Raw genomic sequence first — 18,179 nt, 5'->3', positions numbered from 1 at the left:
TTGAGCGTTAAATGAAATGCCAGGTACATGACTTGGCCCCCACTGTCTCACGGCACTAAATAGACTTTTGATTGTGTCTTTTCTTTTCCTGAAGTGAAATTACATGACACACCAGAATCTGCCTTTCTTCCACACAAATAGCAATTAGCATCTGTTTATTTTTAGGATGCAAAGATAGAGTCCCAGCAGTGAAATGTAGCTTGAAACAAAGATTTTTGTTGTTGCTGAGTTCTCTAGACAACATTTGAAGAAGGAACTGCAGGTGTGCCAAATGACAGACTGAGAGAAACTGTCACTGCTCTAGGTGGCACTCCTTATTTAGTTTTTTTGTGTCTGTAATTGCCAAACAAGGATAGATTATTTGGTAACACAATTGTACAGAAATCGACAATCAGGGAGCCAATTAAGTTTTTCTGAAGTTTATTCATAAAAATACACAGAGAGATAGATTTTGAGGAATGAATCAAAGCAATGTTTTTTTGTTGATGATAATGAATGTGAACCGTGGTTAAAGATGAAAACCACAGAGAACATTATGCATTGTTTGACAACCAGCTGAAGTGGGATGTAAACATAGAGATGACAATCATGCCTGGCCATCATAGTTCACCTTCTTCAAAAAGGTAGCTGTTTCAGTCTGTTATTCTTACATTCATCTCTCTTTCATCGAAAGTCCGTTGGCCTTTTATATTGTATTCGCAGGCTTTGCAGAAACTGCTTGAGCAGTGTCAAAGGAAGGATTTGACTTTTTTTGTGACAGATCTTAAAAAAATCAATGAACACGCTGAACCTATGATACCTGACCACATCGTCGTAGGAGGCACATTTTCAGTGTTGCCTTCAGGATGTTGCTGTGTTCTATCGGCCTGTAAAAGAACATTTTAATCTTTATCCCACCTGCTATTTAAACTCTCAAGTCTTCACAGCTTTATGTTTTTGTACAAGTTTATACCTGTTATTCAATTCAGTTCAACAGAATAATCCACTCAGTATCAATACTGCTGTCTGGGAGTCCTGGGTACAAACTATAATAACAAGATCTACAACCATGCTCGAGGGTCTATGAGGCTATACTTGGGTATATTAGTACCTTGATCTAAATGCTAATTTTAGCATGCTAACTTATAATGACATTGCTAACGTGTACCAGGAATATTGTTTACTATATTCACTCTTAGTTTAGAGCAGGGGTGTTGAATATACGGTTCATGGGCCAGCGTCGGCCTGCCAAAGGGTCCAATCTGGCCCGCAATATTGATGCATTTATAAAGGCTAAAAGGTATCAGGTTTCAGGAGCAGGTTAAACTGTGAGGAGCCTACTTTATGTAGAAAGGCTTCTTTAGAGGCTTCTCACCCTGAGCACAGTATGGCTTTCTGAAAAAACAATGAGCACTTATTGTGGCTGTATTTAAAGATATTGAACATTGTGCAAAATATTGTCAATCAGCAGCTTCAGTTCTTTATCTTAAATCACTATTGGTGGAGTTTTATTGCTAAGACACTGCCAAAACTAAGATTTATAAATGATTTGTAAGCTTGGAAATAACTTGTTTCCTGTTTCCCTGATAGTTTTCACTTTGATTTGGTGAGGTGCTGCTGCACCCGCATTGCGATACAGGGGTGAAAATGTATGGGGGAAAAATGCATATGTAATGACAGTGAGTAATAGACCGACAGAATTTGGAAAAACTGACACATATTGTTGAAGTTGCATTTATTTTTCTTAAGATATCTCAGGCTGTTCATCTGTATTGTCAATGGTAGAACATTTTCAGAATGTACTTTGACCACTTAACACTAAAAGAAAGGGGAAAAATTGGAGGTGGTGTTATTAATAAGTTATGCTTTTGCTAAATGAATTTGACATCCCTGGTTAAAAGTTTTAGCAGAGTGTTACATTGCCACCCACAGCCCTGCTGCTAGCACAGCCACAAAAACCCAATAAGACATTTAAAACATATGAAACTGTTGGTACAGTCTGTTGGTCAAGTGTACTGGTTTCCAATTGGGAAGCATGTATACTAGTTTGTTACCTGGCTGGCTGATTCCACATCCACTTGTCACATCATAATACCTCAGGCTGCTTTTGAACGCAGTGTTTTTGACTGCAGGCATTTCCATGTTTCATCTCTCCAAAACTTTTGCTGCTGTAATGTTCAATTATGGTGAAGCCCATCTAAATAGTTTGGATGTAGAAGGGCATTGTGACACTGGGATTTAAAGACTACTGACAGTACACTTTAATTCTGTCCACTCTACTATAAATTCCAGCCAACACTTAATCTTATTTCAGTATTTATTACTTGAACTCATAAATGGTTATTAAGCTAATAGCTTAGCTTTGTGATTAAGTATATTTGATGACCGGGGAGGTGGATTGTAGCGTACAGTTGCCCTTGATAAATAAAGTTGAATTGTATTGGATTTTAGCGAATTGAAAAGTCCCTGCTTCTTCGATACCATACTCAAGCTGAATAGTAAAGGCAGAAGCTATTTGCACCTGGGGTGTAAATAGCTAATGTGGCTATTTACCAATGTGGCGATTTACACTTGGGTGTAAAGCGATATTCCTGGGTGCCTAGCAACGTTCAAATATGACATTAACACGAATGGATCTCTTCAGATTTTCTGCTATAGTTTATATATCCATTGTGCATTCAGCAGCTTTATACATCCTAAAAAAATGAAAATAGTAAGTCAACTAAGTCTAAAAATAATAAGCCAGCTTTGACTTAAACAGTGTCAAACTCCAGTGTCCTGTGTGAACAGTCATGTGCTTAACCCACTCACCCATCACATTTTACTGCCTATATGACGTCACCTGACTCTGTGGCAGTACATTTGTGAGTTTTTTTGTAGTGAATTTACCACTTAAATCTCAGACAACATCCAAGACTGACAAGCACTAGCTCCAACCATGACGGCTTTGCCCTAGTCCTAACCGCTTCCGACCTTGACATGCCAACGTAAAGAGTACAAGCCAATCATAGCACACAGTGGGATCCATAATAACACTTCATAGGGATGAATGTAAATAGCCAAATAGCTGCAGTGTGACTCTTCTCACCCGGGTGCATATATCTATGGCAGCACTGTAAATCAGCCACCACCAGAGTGAAATTAAAAGAAAAAGAAAATGTAAAATAAGCCACTTTTTATGATACAACATTACATTCAGCCCAGAGGGAGAATTCTTGTAGTCCTGTACCCTTCAGACATCCTAAAACAAACTTTTGCTGACTCTAAAACATAACTTGTGGGTTGATGCAGCATCGAGTGTGTCCAACTGTAACCAGTCCTGCGGAGTGTCCTTGAACAAGGGACTGAAACTTTAGCAGCTCACTCGCTCTAAATCCTTCTGCATGAAAGCATCAGCTAAATACCTCACATGTAACTGTAAGCTGTTTTGGCGATGATCCCCAGAGTATCGCATATCTTAGAATTACTCCTCAAGTCATAAAGGCACAGCTCATTTTCTGGCGCTTGTCACTAGTGTCCACTCCACCCAACAACAGGAAGCTGAATGATGGCTCCTCTTCGCTCCATTTAATAAAGAAGCTGCCAGTGTGCAGTTCATTGTAGAACAATTACACTGCAGCTCTATCTTGCTGTGTGCTCCGTTGTTCTTCCTCGACCTGTGGTTAAACAGCATCATCTAATTCAGCGGATGATGTTATTTAACTTGTCATCAGCGTCGCCTAGTCGAGTAATAACTTGTAGTGCTCCTGCTTGTCATCAGCACAATGTCATTAACAATAATTACAAGTCAACCAACATGATGAACGCTTATTGGAACGGCGATACTTGAGCCGGAAATGATTTCTTCCCCAAATCATAACATGTTTCCCTGACAGGCTGGCAGGATGGGAAATATTCATTCGCAACAGAGGGCTCAGATGATATTCATTAATTAAGGTATTTGCTCCGTTGACAGGCACACACCTGTGCCTGTGATTGATGTGTTGTATGATGCGAGGCATTTCTCCCTAGCAGGTATTGATTGGCTTTTGATTGGTGGCTTCTGCTTAAGCTGAATCTTTGTTGTTTGTAATTCTGAAGCAGCACTGTAGGGTGACGTTGCCCTTGAGGGCTGACTGGGGCACAGCCTCCCTTGTCCCTAATCCTGAGATGTGTGAGGAATTACAAAACTTCGAATGCCCTCGACAGAGCTACGAGCATTGTGTGAAGCCGCTCGCCCCTGCAGTGTGCAAACACGGTGACAGAGGTTCAGCTTGTATTTAAAGTGACAGTGTTTTGTTTGGAGTGGAAAGCAGTTTGGACTGAATCATGTAGTCACGGCAGGGCTCAAGGGCAATAGAGTGGAGGTGCATGGCAGTCCAGCATTACTCCACAGTCATATAAATCACAACATTAATGGTTGACTGTCTTGTTAAGCACAGATCAAGAAGATAGATTATTTACGAGTTTAACTGGGAAACTGCAGTCATCCATGAAGCCTATGCAACCAAATGATGGTGTTTCTGGAATTAAGCTACAAATTAGGAGACCTTTTATGACTTTAGCAATGTATAAATACTTAATAAGTGGTTGTTATCACAGTTTTAAGCAAATGTAAGGCCATTTTATAACTTCTCCTTTGAAGCGTTAGCAATTGGTACATAAACAGTTAAACAATGATTAATATCCATCCATCCATTTTCATCCGCTTATCCGGGGCCGGGTCGCAGGGGCAGCAGGCCAAGCAAAGCACCCCAGACATCTCTCTCCCCGGCAACACTTTCCAGCTCCCCCTGGGGGATCCCAAGGCGGGTTTAATTACACAGTATAAAAAACCTTTTATCATACTGAATGACACTGATACACAAGTGCTATAAAATCATTAAAGAGAACTTGTAAAAATGTTTTAATCGGTTAAAAACACTTAAAGTTACACCTGTTTCTTCCACCTTTATAAAAACTCCAAACCTAAACTAGGATACAAGATGTCTTCTACTTCACTGAAAAGCCTGATTTATTTATTTATTTGGATCTACACACATGTAAACATTACATCATAATATAAAACTAATGTGATTAAAATCCAAGGCAAAAATACAACATTGATTGTAATGTCACAAAATCTGGCTTGTACATACCCATCTTAAACTCAGATTTAATGTGAGCACAGAGAAAGTTTCCCCTTCAGCAGTCTCACAACCCAGCAGCTATCAGTCAGTCAACGATAAGCCTCTCAGAGCAAAGGCCAGTATCTTCAAGCAGGTATAGCTGCAGCTGGAGCAGCTACATCACTCACCCACCATACCTACACGACAGCTCAAGATCAGCCCTGTTCGCACCTTGGCCCAGAAGTGGAAGTCCTGAAGAAAATGCTAAGTTAGCATTTAGCTAAGTATGAAGAGTTATAAGAGAGGTGGCTAAGGTCAAGGGTTAAAAGGTTAGGGTTACGTCTTGTTACCTGAATCATGTCTTCATATGTAATGAATTATAAGCAGATTCATGTATTTACTACAACGTCACATTGTAGCAGGGTTCAGATAACCATCCTGTTGTCTTCTGATCATGGGCACAGTTTGTAGGGTTGAGTTGTGTAGGCTACAAACAGAATTTAGACTTTACATGTCTAAATATTTTGGGGGATCTAGTGTACCCAGCAGATATCCAGGCCGAGACTTCCTGTAATTGCATCTTATATCTGTATGTAAACAGATACTGCGTATTAATGCAGATTGATAAAAATTTAAAAAAAAGCTAAAACATTGTCATACTATAACCAATGGTTTCTTAGATTGCATTTCGCCCAGTGTGTTCAGCCTCTTTTGCTCTCCATACAGACCAGTTACCTTCCATTCAAAGGTGACTGGTCAATAATATGCCAACTACAACTGGACTTCGAACAGAAACCAGCACACTTTTGATACCAATATCTTGTCCTGCTGCCTACTGATTCTGCATACATATGCCGATATCTATTTACAGACATTACCTCTTCAGTGGATAAATGTGAAAACAGCCTTGCTGCTGTCAAAGTGCATGCACTTCATTCTGACCAGTGAGGAGCAGACATTTAAGTGAAGCAACAATAAGCAAAACACATTTGTCAGTGAAGGGCTTTAAAATATCACATTTGATTAAAACTACATTATAATGTGTTATACATTTACTAATTGTGTATTTTCTGCTTATAAATGCTAAAAGGTGGGGAGGTTACAGTGAAGTGTTGCTTCCTTCTTATGTAAGGAGTTATTCTTTTGTTAGTTGCTATTGAACACAAGTAAATTAGTTATTCGTTAGAGTACATTGATTATGTCATGCTGAGTGCGTGCTGGATAAAAGCAACAAAGAGACTGTGTTGAAACATACTTATGTCCTTCCATATGTCCAGACACTTCACCTTTTGTTCCCGCTCGAGGTATTGATGTGGATACAGTGCCGTGTGTCTGTGCATCATTGTGCTACTTGTTTTGAAATGTTAAACTGTTTGGAAGAAAGAAGCACACAGAAACCCGCTGCGGCAGCTGCATCTGCGATTTGCTCCCCCACACTATCCTGCTCAATTGACCGTGAGACTACTGTGAGTCGGTGAAAATGAGAATGACATCCTCAAAAACGAGACAACATTTTTTCACCCACATCGCAGAAGCTGAGTCTGTAGTCTGCTGACGCAATACTTGCGATTAAACTTTCCACCTCTTCTTCCAAAGTGATTCTATTTGCTCGCCCAATTATTATTTTTTTTATCACTTTCTGTGATGTCACTTTTCTCTTTAGCATTTGCACAGATTACCCTAAACTATGTGTTTGAACTGAGCATGGGAACCGAATGAGGGCTTTAGCTGTGTAAACAGCCAGGCGTTTTGTACGCCGCAATAGGGGGAAATACTTAATTAGGATTATGGGATTTGTCTCTGCACCTTCAGATTCCTGAGAAGGAGGCTGGGAGATGTCAGAGGGATATAAGTTTGGTCTCATTTAATCAGGGAGTGCGGCCTGCACAGCCCTGACCCCAGCAGTAATTTATTACCGCTCAAACACAAACAGAAGCTCTTTCACCGTGCCTGCCATCGCCCTGTCATTGGTGATAGAGAGAATCAGCTGGCTGAATATAATGAAACCAGTTATTTCCCTGTCAACTCTGAATATTTTTCCTTTTTTTTTTTTTTTTTTTTTGCTCTCCCTCTCTCGCTCTCTGTTTTTTTTCTGCCACAGATATTGCCATGGCAACTGTGGATCCTGTATGGAGTAGCTGTTGAGGATGTAAAGTAGTTCCCGTGGAAAAATAATCTTGCAAATCCCCAAAACAAGAGCAGAAAAGGGAGGCAGATGCAGCTGTGGGAAGAGGTGCGTGTATGGTTGGGGAATTTAGCATTTATGGGATTATCACACAAGTCCGAACAACCAACGTGTGAATATATTTCCTCACATAACAGCGCTCTCTCTCTACCTGTCATTGAAGCAGCTCTATATTTCCCTTATCTCTCTTTTTTCTCCATGGTCAATAGATCTGCACTGTGATTGGCAACTGTATGGATTGAGCGCTGTGTTCTAGTTGCAGTTCGTCTCTGCCTGCCACCCAATTCGACGGCTGTCACCCGGCAGTGGCACAAATCCCACAGGCCATTATGAGGCTGGTTTAATCCCCACAACAGCAGCAACAGAAGCCTTTCAAGAAGGGTTTCAGAGCATGATACCCTGTCTGTCACATGCATCCGTGGGCTTCAGGCAAGGCTACGGTGCATTGTTGTCATCCCACTCCATCACTTATGTCTCGTCTTATCCCCGAGCCACTAAAACAAATGTACTGGATGTCCTCCTGCTAAAGATCAATCACATGTTGCGTGTAATCTTCTGCTGGGCTTTGTCTCTGCTATTGATACTCAGATTCGGCCTTGGCTGTTGCACACAATAAATTGATTTTGCAGGTCAAGATAGATTTGTAAACAGAACTGCCTCTTAGTATGTCGGTAATATTTTTTATTTCTGGTTTGTAATTTAAAGGTGTTTGCTGGTATAAACTGAGGACCCGATCTTTTTATGTGTATGTGTTCCATGTAAACTCTCCTCATCCTTTTTTGGTACACGTCTGATTTGTCATGTCATGTATCACAGTATGTTTTAGATCCAACTCATTGTTGTGCACAGATCAGTATCATTAAATGCATGCAGTCTGTTTTCAAAACTTAGGCAAAAAAACCCTTAGTATTTAGGTTAACTTTCTGAAGTTTAGGCAACAAACGGAAACAGTTAGGTTTCGAAAAAACATCATGGTTTGGTTTGTAATGTGCATTTCTAACCACTATAACGTAATGTAACATCACATCACTTACATCACTAGCATATGCTACATATACTAGCGCACTACGCTGTTATTAAAATAACTCGACTGACTTGTTTTACATGGAAGACAAACAGCGGTCTCTCTGGGGAAAGTCCAGAGTTTGTTTGAACCATCGACCTCCCCTCTCCCCTCCCTTTGCAGACTTTCTTGCTTTGAGCCTTAAAAAATTCTACCACCTGGTGCGTCTCATACGGCTGCTAAAAGGGTGCCTCTGTGCGTTGGTAACTAACGCCGAGGGCCGCTGACCAAGTGTCAGTATTTGAAAAAGTTGAAAGTGACACTAAGTTGAAATAAAATGTGTAACCTAAGAGTGCAATGGCTATTCCTGAGCTGGATTTTATATTATGTATCTCTTGTCCCTTTCTTTGTTTAACATGCTCTATTTTATAATTATTGTAAACTTGTAATGATGTGCTATCTTGGCCAGGTCTCTCTTGAAAAATAGATTTTTAATCTTAAGGGACTTCCTGGTTAAGTGAAGATCTTTTAAAGTGAATTTAAGTGTGACATACTCTTTTGTTCTGTTCTAAAAGATTAGAGAAATACAGGGATGATGAGAAGATCAAGACCACCTTAAGACAGAAAAGTGGTACTGATCTTGTAAAGTCCAGTTGTTACCAATGATTCGCGACGAGTCAAACCTGCCAGTTTACACCAATGCAACTAGATGAGAGGCTGTATCATCTCTGTGCAACAACCCTCTGTACTTTCATTCTGATATCTAGCATTTCAGACTAATTTGTGGCTGAATATAATTTGTAGCTTCTTAAATATGAATGAAGACAGTGATAGTGAGATATTGGCTGCAGTTTGTAGTAGTGATGAATTGGCAACAAACATAAAAAAACGAGCATCAGATGGACTGTATTTATTATAAATATGCCACAATGATATATTTAACCAGCACCAATTAATCAGTCAATGAGAATGTGCACATACAGAGAGCAGCAGCAGCAACCCACCATCTAACACTGGTGCACCTAAAGCATGAAAACAGTCCTTGGTGGGGATGGAGCACCTGCTACAGCAAGCGAATATGTTGTCTGCAGTCATTTTGACTTGACCAGCAGACTTCACTACAAGCTGATTGGCTGCTGAAAAGGTGACGTGCTTCATGCTCTAAAACCAGCCACCGGCGTTTTGACCAGCTGAGTTGCAGGTGACACTATCAGCCTGCTTAAGTTGAGCTCGGACCAGCCAGTTCACACTGCTACAACTTTTCTCTGCAATGTTCTGAAATGGTTTTGTCTCGGGGAACTGCCCATTGGTTCGACAGCCCATTGGTTCGACATCCCATTGTTCCGACCATATTAAACCCATTGTTCCGAAGTCCGTTCCGAAATCATCATGATGCCCTGTGGTTAAGGTCTGGTTAGGTTTAGGCACAAAAACCACTTGGTTAGGGTCAGGAAAAGATCATGGGGGGTTAAAATGAAAAAGAAAGTGACAAACACATAAGCCGTGAGCCTGCTCCGCCTCAAGCCGGTCGCGGCGCACCATACGCTCGCCTTGAGCCGTTCAGCACCGTGGACAGTCGGACTAATGGGATGTGGAACCAATGGGCTGTCGAACCAATGACATGGACCCTTGTCTCGTAGCAAATCTTTGGTCTGAACTGGGCTTAAGATTTAGGGGTATTTAGTGGCATCTAGTTGTAAGGATTGCATATTACAACTAGCTGAAACTTCTACTAGTTAGAATTCCTTCAGTGTTCATTGTTCAGGGGGTTTTTACCAGGAACTGAATTATCTGCAGAGGTCTCTTACTCTCAAAAAACAAACGGACCTGGTGATCTAAACTAGCTAACTAACCAGTAAATAGTAATGTTTTAAGCCCTGAGTTGACAGTTTCAGCCAACCTCAGATATTCTGGAAGTTTGTTCCACAGGCGGGGAGCATAGAAGCTAAAGGCTGCTTCACCTTGTTTGGTTTTGATCCTGGGAACACTGAGTAAACCTGTTCCAGATGATCTGAGGGATCTGGATGCTTCATAATGTACAAGTAAATCAGAGATGTGTTTAGGCCCAAGACCATTTAGTGCTTTATAGACAAGCAACAAAATTTTAAAGTCTATCCTTTGACACACAGGAAGCCAGTGCAGTGACTTAAGCACTGGTGTAATGTGCTCCACTCTCTTGGTGTTGGTGGGGACTCTGGCAGCAGCGTTCTGGACGAGCTGTAGTTGTCTGATTGATTTTTTACTCAGGCCTGTGAAGACACCATTACAATAGTCCATCCTGCTGAAAATGAAAGCATGAACAAGTTTTTCTGTATCTTGTTTAGACAGAAATTCTTTTATTCTTGCTATGTTTTTAAGGTGGTGGTAGGCTGATTTAGTAATTGTCTTAATGTGACTATTGAAATTTAGGTCTGAGTCCAGAACTACACCAAGATTTCTGGCTTGATTCATAGTTTTTAGTGTCATGGCGTCAAGGTGAGCACTGACTATTGATCTTTGTTCTTTGGGGCCTAAACCAACTATCTCAGTTTTGTCTGTGTTTAGTTGTAGAAAATTCTGGCACATCCATGTATTGATTTCGTCAGTGCACTCATTTAGCAGATGTAGGGGACTGTAGTCATCTGGTGACACTGTTATGTAAAGTTGTGTGTCATCTGCATAAGTATGGTAGGAGACGTTATGATATTCCATAATCTGAGCAAGAGGGAGCATATAGATGTTGAACAGAAGAGGCCCAAGAATGGACCCTTGAGGAACTCCACATGTAATCTTTGTTCGCACAGATTCATAATTGCCAAGTGACACAAAGAAATCCCTGTCTTGTAAATAAAATTTAAACCAATTTAGCACAGTACCAGAAAGTCCCACAAACTTTTTTAGTCTGTCAAGCAGTATCTTATGGTCAACTGTGTCGAATGCAGCACTGAGGTCCAGTAATACCAGAACCGAAATCTTTGATGCATCACTGCTCAGATGAATGTCATTTAAAACTTTTACAAGTGCAGTCTCAGTGCTGTGATGTGCTTGAAATCCAGACTGAAAGGCATCAAAGGAATTGTTTTGCTCCAAGAAGGTGTTGAGTTGTTGAAAAACAACCTTTTTAATGATCTTTCCTAAAAATGGTAGGTTTGATATGGGCCTGTAGTTATTTATTACTGAGTCATCCAGATTAGGCTTTTTTAAGAGAGGTTTAATGACTGCAGTCTTCAGGGCGTTGGAAAAAGGCCTGACTGAAGACAACAGTTGACTATCTGTAGTATATCTGATGCTATGCAGTTAAAAACATCTTTAAAAAAGCTTGTAGGCAGAGTGTCAAGGCAGCAGGTAGTGGACCTAAGGTTTCTAATTATGTCTGTCAAAGTAGCATAATTTAATGGGTGAAAAAGTGCCAAATTAACTGGAGTAGTCTTATGAGGCACAGGTGAAATAGCCACTGTGTTGGAGTTACAGACTGTCTGTCTTATCTTTAAAATCTTGTCTGTGAAAAAAGAAGCAAAGTCATTGCATGCCTTGGTGGATAGCAGCTCAAGAGGGACTGACGCTGATGGGTTTGTCAGTCTGTCAACAACAGTAAATAAAGTCTGTGCATTGTTGTTATTTTTGTTGATAATCTCAGAGAAAAAGGACTGCCGCGCCCTTTTTAGCTCCAAGTTATAGATGGGCAGATTTTCCTTATAGATGTCATAATGAACCTGGAGTTTGGTTTTTCGCCACCTGCGTTCTGCTTTTCTGCATTCTCTTTTTTGAGCTTTTACCCGTGTGGTGTTCCTCCATGGTGGTTTTTTCTTGCCAGAGACAACTTTGACCTTCATGGGGGCAATATTGTCCAAAATATTCATAGCTTTAGAGCTGAAACTTTGAACCAGATCATTGACAGAGACTGAGGGCAGAGCTGGTGTGGGTGTAAAATCCTGGGTGAATAGTGTACAGGTGTTTTCATTGATATAGCATTTTGTGATTACCTCTGTTGTACTTTTACTGGTGTCAGCGGGGATGGCCATTTTAAAGAAAACACAGTAATGATCAGAAAAGGCAACATCAGTCACCACAACCTCAGAAATGTTGAGCCCTTTGGAGATAATTAGATCTAAAATATGTCCCTTATTGTGTGTTGGCTCTGTTACATGCTGGGAAAGTTCAAAGCTGTCCAGGATGTAGAAAAGAATAAAAACACAGCAATTGTTACAGGCATCTATTGGCAAGGTTTATAACCACCTGAAAATAAGAATTGTTGTGTTACCTCAGAATGAGTCATTTATATCTACATACATTGCAGGTTCTTCATTGGAGGACACCATGTTGTTTCTACAGTAGCCCAGAGTGGTCAACCACTGGCTCTAGATAGGGCCATTCAGGTTTTCAAATCATTCACTGTCGTTTGTCTACACACCTGGTACACAGGAGCAGTTTCAGTTGGTTGCAATCTGCAACCTCATCACCGCCATATGCCACTAAATCCTACACAATAGACTTTAAATCAGATATAATCAATATTGTTAATATTAACATTGGCTCAAATAACTGCTTGTAATGTAAAAAGACTATTAGTGATGAACACATATCCGACTCAGCACCTCTCCTTGGCTCCACAGAGCAATTTAGCATTATTTTGGTTTTCCAGCCCACAACTTCGCTGTTGTGGTTCACTCCCAACAGCACTGCTTCCAGGTCCAGAACCAAATGGCAGACAGGGAGAGCAAGCAACTAGCTGATGGACATAGTGGAGAATTTAGCAGCAAGAGATTTCCCTGAGGAGCTGGCGGAGACAAAAACAGAGCTGAAAGGAGAGTGAATATTGAACTGTGGACAGAAACTCTTGGACTAATGTTGCTCCATATCTGCGAGGTGTGCAGGCAACTGTCTGCAACAAGTTCACAATGTCAACTTCAAAGGTGATAATATGTCTATTGTATGTTTGCAGCTTGTTTCTGCTGCTTGCACGTGGATTAAAAAAAAAAAATCAATTATTAAAGGGTTGAAAGTGCAGACGGAGTCCCAGTTGTGTAAGATTTTTTTTTAAATGATTATACTGGATCAAACAGATATCTATGCAGCCTGTAACCTCACCGAGATATGAGTCGATTTCATATGGATTCTGTCCCCCAGGGATTTACAGACTACAGTGTTGACGTGCTACTTGTGCAACATAGTAAACAGGAGGCTGAACCCTTTATTTACGCAAACACCAGCTGTGTATCAGTAAGACGTAGGACAAATACACTGGCCATCTTCCTGTTAAAGACCACACTTGTGGTGCTTTGTATTTTCTGTAGCACACATGCTGTTATTGACCTCCAGTTGCTCCCAAAACTGTTTTTATGGGCTTGATGCTTTTTATTCAGGACTATGAGTATTGTTATCTATCATCTTTGCTGAAACCTTGAATCTCTTACTTTTTTTTGCTGGCTTATCATATTTATTATAATTCATGATCAGCTTGCCTGTGTTCCTTTAAGTCTGAAGGTGCCAGGTTACCCCGGGCACAGTGATTGATGGGATGCTTGTGACCTACAATAGACAGACCTACAATTAAAGAGCACCTTATCTCCCAGCTGTGAATCTCAAAGATAAATGCTGATAGCACCCTCCCCTTTGATGTTCAATCATGCACTCCACGCCTTGGTCTCAGCTTGTGTCCTTAGAATGACTGATGTGCATTTGAATATTTCTTTCTCGCAGGTAAACATTAGCATTCAGTTCACTTATTCATTCACTCCTCCTCACTCTGGGTTCGATGTAGCCTGCCTGTTTCGCACAAACATTCTCGGGGAAAAGCAGCACCTAATTTAAGTGCGTTTATTTTCATGCTGTGCAACAGTAGGACTAATGTACTGAACATCCTTTTACTTTGGAATTATTCATCACATGATATGGAAAATAGTCAATATTTTTCTTTAGTTCTTTCTCTGCACCCTCTTCAGGTTTTTTATTCTTTCTTGCTTGTTTTTTTTAACTTGGCTTTGTCCCATATATCTTGTTTTTGGACTTTAAAACAACTTTTTTTTTCCTCCATTCTGTCTCCAGTGGGACATAAGCCTTTGACCATTGCTTGCCTTTTGTTCCGGTCCCGGGATACATGTTGGGCCTCAACCCATAAAAGATAAAAGAATCATCCCTGCCAGTTCAGTTGTTTTGTCCTGCACTAGATTTTTTCGGCAACTAGGTTTCCTTTTCCCGGGTGGAGTCTCACATATAAAACTTCTCGATTTGACTCTGGGGCATTTTGAGTTCACAGTTCTACATCTGTCTGATGACGAAATTCATACAATGCAGTCGGTGGTTATTATGGGTATGATGGAGAGAATGCAACGCTGTCGTGTGCCGGATTCCAGTGGCGAACACTCAAAGAGGAAACTGTCAGTGATAATGCTTCATTCAAAGTGGTGATAAAAATGCTCCGTCAGTGCAACAGTGCCATATGATCCTCAGATCTTCTATAGTGTTGCAATGCACAGTGTGAAATGCTTCCATGGACTCCATACTAAGCACTGTTCAATTATGTACATACTGTGAAAATTTGATCAATGCTCCCGCTTTCATTCTCGATTCCTTTTTGTTTCTCCCTCAGCTTATTATCTGTTTTTGACTGAAGTTAGACTTTACCATATGAGCTGCAACATGCAAAGTCACTCAGTGGGTGTCATTTTTCTGATCTCTCCTCTGTCTGAAGCTAAAATAACTGCACGGTTGGCTTTTAATGTTTCCAGTGCTCCGATGTTAAGGGAAATGAAATTTTTGTATGTACTAACAGGTATACTGTGCAGGATTGTTGGTTACTGTTTCCAAAGATCAAGTGGCAATCTCTGGGACTGAAAAATAGAGCCAATGCAGGATTGCCAAAAACTGCAGCTCTTTGAATGGCCACTTGAGGCTGGCTTCAGAAGCCAGTCAATACCTGGAAATTCTCATGTTAAAATGTTCAACATTACATCAGAAATAAACATGATTACAGGCTGGTACAACAAATGGTTTCTGTCTCTGTAGCTAAATTCCCCATGCATGACAGCAGGGGGTGAATTTTTGTATAACTCACTCATTTAAATTTTATAAGGCTTACAATTCTTAAGAGTGGGGCTGCTTTAAGTGGCAAGCTGTCTGCAAGGCGTCACTACAGTCTTTGAGTCAGATCAACCCCTTGTTCCTCCATTCCTCCAAAATGGGACACCACACTCTAGTGACATCACAGTAGCTACATCTATTACTTTATACAGTTTATGGTAAACATGGCATGGTGGTGCAGTGGTTAGCATTGTCTCATTGCAGCAAAAGGGTTCCTGGTTTGGACCCAGGGTGTGGGAGCCCAGAAACTGCATCTTCTCCCAGTGTTAGCGGGGATTTTCTCTGGGTACTCCAGCTTCCTCCCACAGTCCAAAGACTTGCAGGTTAGGTTAATTAATGAATGAATCTAAATTGGCTGTAGATGTTAATGTAAGCATGAATGGTTGTCTGTCTCTATGTGTCAGCCCTGCGATAGTCTGGCAACCTGTCCAGGGTGTACCCCGCCTCTCGCCCGATGTCAGCTGGGATAGGCTCCAGCCCCCCCGCGACCCTCAAGAGGATGAAGCGGTTAGAAGATGAATGAATGAATGAATGAAAATGGTAAACATGCTCACCAGCGAAAGTGAAAGTAAAAGCCAACTCCAGATTCCCTCTTGGTTCTTGTTTGCCTCACTATATTTGTGTTTCTTTTTTCCCATAAAAGTCCCAAACACAAGAAAAAATAAGAAGATAAGAAAAATAAGAAATACAGGCAGAGGGCAAAGTCTCTGCAGAAAAATACATTGCCACACACTGAGAGTGGGTCGTGAGTGACTATTGAGAGGGTTTTCTTCTGTATGAATCTATACATTGCTTTGTTAGGAAGATCCTGAGTATATCTTAATCTATTTTTTATGTGTTTTAAACAAGTGGGTATCTCTGGGTCTAAAGAGTTCAGCCAATGTGCAATGGTCTTAACGCTGCATTCTCTCTAATGGCCAGCAGGGGTAACTCCATTGGTTGCAAAAATAAGTCTGATTGTATGGAAGTCCTTGAGAAAATGACCCTGCTTCTCATTTGATGTATTACCTCTGTAAACATTTCCCTAATGAGGTTATGGTCTCGATTCCTGATTTCAAGTCTTCCATACAGGATGATGTTCTTTTTGTAAATTATGGTTCCATTTAGTGTAAAATAGACGATCAAACAGGGTATGCTTTAGGGCAGGGCTACCTTGTGATTTGCTAACACAGCTCGCTGTATGGCTCAGTGACAGGGTGGATCCACCCTTCACTCATCCACAGTGCCACCCTCTTGTCAAAATATGGTTGCCCCTGGCTTTAAAAAAAAAAAAAAAAAACAAGATGCGACAACCAAATGCCAAATTGGAGGCTTCAAAATGACAGTCCACAAACCAATAGGTGCCATCACGGTAGCTACGTCCAGACTATGATTTTACACTGTTAACACAGGTGCAGACTGTCAGAGAGGCACAGAGAGCTGCTGTCACTGACCTTTTAGCAGCATGAACTACTACATCATCTCCCAGCTAGGAAGACAGATTGCAACAAATTTAAACAATGATTTTTTTTTAAATATGCAGTTTTCACCTTCAGCTTTATTTTTCCCTTCCGCATCTTGACTGTAACTAATGTTGATGCCTGGGCCCTGAACCTTGTCATTTGGTGTCCATTTATTTCCTTTGAGGGAAGCAGCAAGCCCACTGACATTCAATCACATTATTTTGGCACAATGATTTGCTGCCTCCACCTGTGACCTGAACCACACATAACACAGTGCATGACAAGTGCTGTGTAAATCAAACCACCAGGACACATTATACACAGATTTCTAACCGAATCTCATGGTGAGACGCTGACCAGCAACAGGGATGATCACATGCACATCAATAAACAAAGCAGACGGTGGTCAGCACCCAGGATTGCACTTTTACCCTTTTCTACAATGTTTTAATTCAATTTCTCCAAAGCCATCTTCAAGGTGATACTACACCACTTGGATGCAACTGCCGACCTGTTATTGCCAGACTGTAATAGAGAGTAAGCTTATAGCAGCCATAACAGGCTTTTGTAAAGGCATGATTGCCTGCAGGTAAGTGATTTAGAGAAAATCAGGTTGATGCTCCTCAAACCCTCTGCCAGAGAGGCACAGGCCAAGGCCAAGCAGTTGTAAATTTTCTCAAAGTGTCAGCATTTTCCACATCGCTTACCTTAGGCTCGGCTGGAATAAATTCTCACACAATTTCAGAGCTGGAATTGGTCATTCCTTGCGCGTCTTCTCACTCCAGGACCTCTAAAAATTGTCTGAGGGTGCCGTTTGGAGGCTTGTCTCACTGTATTTGGTGTGGCACCTGATCCATACACTCAGTAAAGAGAAATTTCTGAATCTTTCACCCAGTTTAGAAGGAATTGGTTATGCTGCACAAGGCTGATTTGACATGGTCTGTGCACAAAGAAGGAGCACAGGCCTATCTGATGTGTTCAGGCTCACTGCAACTGGACAGCTAGCCTAGGTATATACAAACAGGTACTAGTGTACACTGGAGGTCAGAGTAAAATCATCACATGCTGTCCACATCCTGTATAAGAGTTTAGCAAATTTGTCTTAGTGCACGTGTACCATTATCCACAACCAATTTACTGTTAAATAACGTGGGATCATTTAAATGACAGATTATGACCTTGTTGAGACCCACACAAAGATAAATGGTAAAATGACTGATGAAGAATATCTGTGAAGAGCTTGTAGTTATTAAATCTAACACAAACTGTCAAATACACTGGGATACAGGTGTAAAGAAATGGACACTACATTAATATAGGTGGGATACTGTAGGCCTTTTATTAAAGATGAATTTCCTTTGTACTGTAAATGTGACAGAATTTCAAGGGAAATTGAATTATGCAAGACGCATTAGATTTTCAAG

Source organism: Epinephelus fuscoguttatus, linkage group LG8 (genome assembly GCF_011397635.1).
Source record: "Epinephelus fuscoguttatus linkage group LG8, E.fuscoguttatus.final_Chr_v1".
NCBI classification, from domain to species: Eukaryota; Metazoa; Chordata; class Actinopteri; order Perciformes; family Serranidae; genus Epinephelus; species Epinephelus fuscoguttatus.
Note: the sequence above shows the minus strand (reverse complement) of the source record.